The following is a 6,224-nucleotide window of genomic DNA, read 5'->3' as shown; positions in this document are numbered from 1 at the left end:
TTTCTTTCTTTCTTTCTTTCTTTCTTTCTTTCTTTCTTTCTTTCTTTCTTTCTTTCTTTCTTTCTTTCTTTCTTTCTTTCTTTTTCTTTCTTCTCCCTTTCTCTCTTTCTTGCCTTCCTGCCTGCCTTCTTTCTTCAGACAATTTTGCTGGGTGGTTGTATTTGGTTGGGTAGGCCATGAGTGTCCTGTAGCTGCTGTAACAAGTTATCACAAATGTAGCTGAAAACAACACAAATTAACAAAAATAACTGTCTTACAGTTATGAAGGACAGAAGGCTGATGTCAGTTTCCCCATGCTTACATAAAAGTGCTGGCTGAGCTGGTTTATTCTAGAGACTTTGGAGGTGAATGCATTTTCTTACCTTGCCAGTTTCCAGAAGCTGCCTGCTTTCCTTGGCTCATGGTCCCTTCCTCCATCTGCAAAGCTCACACCCTCATCACCCCGGGCTCTGCTTCCATTGTCACCTTTTCTATAACTTTGATCCTCTTGCCTCCCTCTCATAAGGAGCCTTCTGATGACAGAGGGCCAACCCAGAGAATCCAGAACGGCCCCCCATCTCAGGATCACGAATTAAACCACAGTTGCAAAGTGTGTTTTTCTGGGTGAGGTCACATATTCACAGGTTCTAGAGATAGGGATGTGGACAGCTTTCGGGGATATTATTCATCTACCATATGGGGAGTGGGACGTATAAATCTTTGGGGCCATTATTCTGTCTGTCACAAGGGGATTCAGATGTTGATAACATCTTTAGGGTCATTATTCTGTCTCCCACAAGGGGATTAGGATGTGGACATTTTTGAGGCCATTATTCTCTCTACCACATGGGGATTAGAATGTGGACGTCTGGCCAGGTGCGGTGGCTCACGCCTGTCATCCCAGCACTTTGGGAGGCCAAGGCAGGCGGATCACAAGGTCAGGAGGTCGAGACCATCCTGGCTAACAGGGTGAAACCCTATCTCTACTAAAAATGCAAAAAATTAGCCGGGCGTGGTGGCGGGCGCCTGTAGTCCCAGCTACTCAGGAGGCTGAGGCAGGAGAATGGCTTGAACCCAGGCAGCGGAGGTTGCAGTGAGCCGAGGTCGCCCCACTGCTCTCCAGCCTGGGGGAGAGAGCGAGACTCCGTCTCAAAATAAATAAATTAATAAATGAATTAATTTTTAAAACGTGTGTGTAGACGTGAATATATCCCGATAGTTTCCAGGTTACGATGGTTGGATTTGCAACTTTTCAGCTTTACGGTCCGTGCATCAAGATACTCAAGGCATTTGAGGTAGGGTATGTGGAACCACGATAGACTTGTGGGGAGGTCACCCCACTGGAAGTCAAGGAGCCTCCCTCTGTGTGTATATAGATTCCTCACCCTCTAAAAAAACATTAGAAGCGCTGTGGCCACCCCTAAAGTGGAGCAGGCTCATGCGTGCAGCCCGCCTGGGCTTGAATGCTGTTTACAGATAGAGGTGAGAGCTGGCCAGCCCAGTTCTTCAGGCTAACCCTCTTGTTGCCATGGCAACAGGTGGGCCGTTCCGGAAGAGCGTGAACCGGTGCCCGCCAGCAGGTGGCAGCATGGGGCAGCCGATGGAACCCAGCTCTGTTCGCGCCAAGATTGCACCTGTCAGAGGCAGTCAGGGCTGGGGTGACCACGAATGGGGGGAAAAGCTAACCCCCACCGCGACTTTATTGCTTTGCCACCTTTTTTTTTTTTGAGATGTTGTCTCGCACTGTCGCCCAGGCTGCAGTGCAATGGCACGATCTTGGCTCACTGCAACCTCCACCTCCTGGGTTCAAGAGATTCTCCTGCCTCAACCTCCCAGTAGCTGGGGTTATAGGCACCTGCCACCACGCCCGGCTAATTTTTTGGTATTTTTTTCTTCTTTTTTTGAGACGGAATCTTGCTCTGTCGCCCAGGCTGGAGTGCAATGGCACGATCTCGGCTCACTGCAACCTCCACCTCCTGGGTTCAAGAGATTCTCCTGTCTCAGCCTCCTAGTAGCTGGGGTTATAGGCACCTGCCACCACACCCTGCTAATTTTTTGTTTTTTGTTTTTTGTTTTTTTTTTTGAGACGGAGTCTTGCTCTGTCACACAGGCTGGAGTGCAATGGCACGATCTTGACTCACTGCAACCTCCGCCTCCCGGGTTCAAGCTTTTCTCCTGCCTCAGCCTACCGAGTAGTTGGGATTACAGGCGCCCACCATCATGACCGGCTAATTTTTTTGTATTTTTAGTAGACACGGGGTTTCGCCATGTTGGTCAGGCTGGTCTTGAACTCCTGACCTCAGGTGATCCGCCCGCCTCGGCGTCCCAAAGTGCTGTGATTACAGGCGTGAGCCATCGCGCCCGGCATTTTTTTGTATTTTTAGTAGAGACGGGGTTTCACCATGTTGACCAGGGTGGTCTCGAACTCCTGATCTCGTGATTCGCTTGCCTCCACCTCCCAAAGTGTTGCGATTACAGGCGTGAGCCACCGCGTCCGGTCTGCTTTGCCCTTTTAAATGTTAGGTTTCACTAAAAACAATGCCACATCCAAAAAGATTTTTTCATTATTTTCCCCTATCAAGGGCAGATACACTAAAACATCAGAGGCTGGCCTGGTGCGGTGACTCATGCCTGTAATTCTACACTTTGGGAGGCTGAAGGGGGTGTATCAGTTGAGGTCAGGAGTTTGAGACCACCCTGGCCAACAGGGTGAAACCCTGTCTCTACTAAAAATTACAAAATTAGCTGGGTGTGGTGGCGGGTGCCTGTAATCCCAGCTACTCGGGAGGCTGAGGCAGGAGAATGGGTTGAACTGGGGGGCGGAGGTTGCAGTGAGCCGAGATTGCGCCACTGCCCTCCAGCCTGGGTGAGAAGAGTAAAGCTCTATCTCAAAAAAAAAAAAAAAAAAAAAAGAGAGAGAGAGAGAGAAATCAGAGGCTTAAATTTTCTCTTGCTGAAAAATGAGAGGAGGGATATTTTCCCACTCCCCCACCCACTCCACCCAGCAAAACTCAAAACTGGTAGCGGCAAGTTCTTTCTCTGCCTTTTTCAAATGTATGTAAATCTTTTTAAGAAAGCCGTACCACCCATATCACAGCTCAAGAATGTTTCCTGCAGTGTCTGGGAGGAATCTCTTCGATATGTGATCCCGAAGGGGGAGGAAAAAGGCCTCATACTCCAGGGTCCACGGAGGAGAAGAGCTTCATTTAAGCTGTCACCTGACTCCAAATTGCAAAGCCTATACCCTCTGTCATAATGAGTCCTTCTTTAGTTTTAGAAACTGAAAGGTACGGGCTGTCTTCACTTTGCTGCATAAAAGGATGAGATAGATAGATTTCCCTCCTTCCTTCCTTCCTTCCTTCCTTCCTTCCTTCCTTCCTTCCTTCCTCCCTCCCTCCCTCCCTCCCTCCCTCCCTTCCTTCCTTCCTTCCCTTCCCCCATCTCTCCCTCCCTCCCTCCCTCCCTCCCTCCCTTACTTCCTTGTTGCCCACGCTGGAGTGCAGTGGCGCGATCTCAGCTCACCGCAACCTCCACCTCCCGGGTTCAAGCGATTCTCCTGCCTCAGCCTCCCGAGTAGCTGGGATGACAGGCACGCACCACCACACCCGGCTAATTTTTTGTATTTTTAGTAGAGACAAGGTTTCTCGATGTGGGTCAGGCTGGTCTCGAACTCCTGACCTCAGGTGATCCTCCCGCCTCGGCCTCCGAAAGTGCTGGGATGACAGGTGTGAGCCACCACAGCCGGCCCATAAAAAGGTGAGATTTCTTTCTGTGTTTCTGATCCCTTTCACGGATGGCCTGGCATGTACATCACACTCTAATATGATGCTTGTTTTGTAAAAAAAAATGGTTTTCTTTTTCTTCTACCCTTGAGGAGGGGGGTTTCTGGATTGGAAGGAGGAGGAAGGAGTTCCTGGATTGGTAAGAGATTTTGCTCTTTTTTTTTTTTTTATGAGACAGAATGTCTGCCACTCAGTCTGGAGTGCCCTGGACGATTTTGGCTCACTGCAGCCTCCACCTACTGGGTTCAAGCGATTCTCCTGCCTCAGCCTCTTGAGTAGCTGGAATTACAGGTGTACACTATCATCCCTGGCTAATTTTCATATTTTATTTTATTTTATTTTATTTGGAGACAGAGTTTCTCTCTTGTTGCCCAGACTGGAGTGCAGTGGCGCAATGTCGGCTCACTGCAACCTCCGCCTCCCGGGTTCAAGCGATTCTCCTGCCTCAGCCTCCCGAGTAGCTGGGATGACAGGCATACGCCACCACAACCAGCTAATTTTTGTATTTTTAGTAGAGACGGGGTTTCACCATGTTGGCCAGGATGATCTCAATCTCTTGACCTCATGATCCGCCCGCCTTGGCCTCCCAGAGTGCTGGGATTACAGGTGTGAGCCACTGCGCCCGACCAGAGACTCCAGATGTTTCTTACCAGACTGAAGGTCTGTGTGGATGTTCATCCTGAAAGTATCAGAGGTGTTTGAACCAGAGCAATTCCATCTTAAATAGAGGCTGGGTAAAATGAGGCTGAGACCTGCCGGGCTCTGTTCCCACATGGTTAAGGCATTTTAAGTCACAGGATGAGATAGGAGGTTGGCACAAGATGCAGGTCATAAAGACCTTGCTGATAAAACCGGTTGCAGTAAACAAGCCAGACAAATCACACCAAAACCAACATGGCCACAAGAGTGATTTCTGGTCGGCCTCATTGCTACACTCCCACCAGCACCATGACAGTTTACAAATGCCATGGCAATATCAGGAAGTTACCTTATATGGTTTAAAAAGGGGGGGCATAAATAATCCATATGTGTATATATATATATATATATCTTCTATTAGTTCTATTCCTGTAGGGAACCCTGAGTAATACAGTCTATATGGTCTAAAAAGAGGAGACATGAATAATCCACTCCTAGTTTAGCATATCATTAAGAAATAACCATAAAAATGGGACCGGGTGCGGTGGCTCACGCCTGTCATCCCAGCACTTTGGGAGCCCAAGGTGGGCGGATCACGAGGTCAAGAGATCGAGACCATCCTGGCCAACGTGGTGAAACCCCATCTCTACTAAAAATACAAAAATTGGCTGGGCATGGTGACGCACACCTGTTATCCCAGCTATTCGGGAGGCTGAGGGAGAATTGCTTCAACCCAGGAGGTGGAGCTTGCAGTGAGCTGAGATCTCGCCACTGCACTCCAGCCTGGCGACAGTGTGAGGCTCTGTCTCAAAGAAACAAAGAAACAACAAAAAAAAGGGCTACCACGTGGGTTGGGGTTGCCATAGTGAAATGCCTGTGAGCCCAAAGTATGTGAGAGACAGGTGTCAATCAATTTAGAAAGTTTATTTTGCCACCCTTAAGGAAAAAGCTATGACACAGCCCTCCTGTGCCCAAGGTGGCTGGAGGACAGTTTGGTTTGATACATTTTAGGGAGATGACAGACAGCAATCAATAGGTATAGACATGAGACATAAATCAGTATGTCATCAATATGACATGAGACACCCATGTCTACATGTCTAGGGAGACAGGGGACATCAGCCGATGTGTACGTGGGTCCGTGGGACAACTCAAAGTGGGACTTTGACATCATAGGTAAATAAGAGACATGTCCAGGCGCGGTGGCTCACGCCTGTCATCCCAGCCGTTTGGGAGGCCAGGGTGGGCGGATCACCCGAGGTCGGGAGTTCGAGACCAGCCTGGCCAGCATGGTGAAACCCCATCTCTACTAAAAATACAAAATAAATTAGCCAGGCGCAGTGGCAGGCACCTGTCATCCCAGCTACTGGGGAGGCTGAGGCAGGAGAATCGCTTGAACCCGGGAGGTGGAGGTTGCAGTGAGCCGAGATCCCGTCACTGCGCTCCAGCCTGGGGTCAGAGTGAGAGTCCGTCTTCCAAAAAAAAAAAAGTGGTAGTTTTTTGAGTCCTTGATCAGCCTTTCACTGAATTCATCATTTATTAGGTTGGTGTGGAAGTCACGCAGTAAAAACAAAAACCACAACACAACCACGACAGCAACAAAAACACCCAGGCACAAAAGTGCAAAATGGCACGACATCATTTGCACGAACTGTCTAGAGAAGAAGACGGTGTGCACAGTCAGATGGGTGATGGCTTAAGGCTGAGAGCAGGGAGACTGGGGACTGACGGCTTAATGGGCATGGGGTCTTTTTTAGGGGGTGGTTATGAACATGTTCTGGAACTAGACAGGGTTGGCTGTTGTGTAAAATGCTCAGTGCACTG

This window comes from Colobus angolensis, unplaced genomic scaffold (assembly GCF_000951035.1).
Source record: "Colobus angolensis palliatus isolate OR3802 unplaced genomic scaffold, Cang.pa_1.0 Scaffold277, whole genome shotgun sequence".
In the NCBI taxonomy this organism is placed as follows: Eukaryota; Metazoa; Chordata; class Mammalia; order Primates; family Cercopithecidae; genus Colobus; species Colobus angolensis.
Note: the sequence above shows the minus strand (reverse complement) of the source record.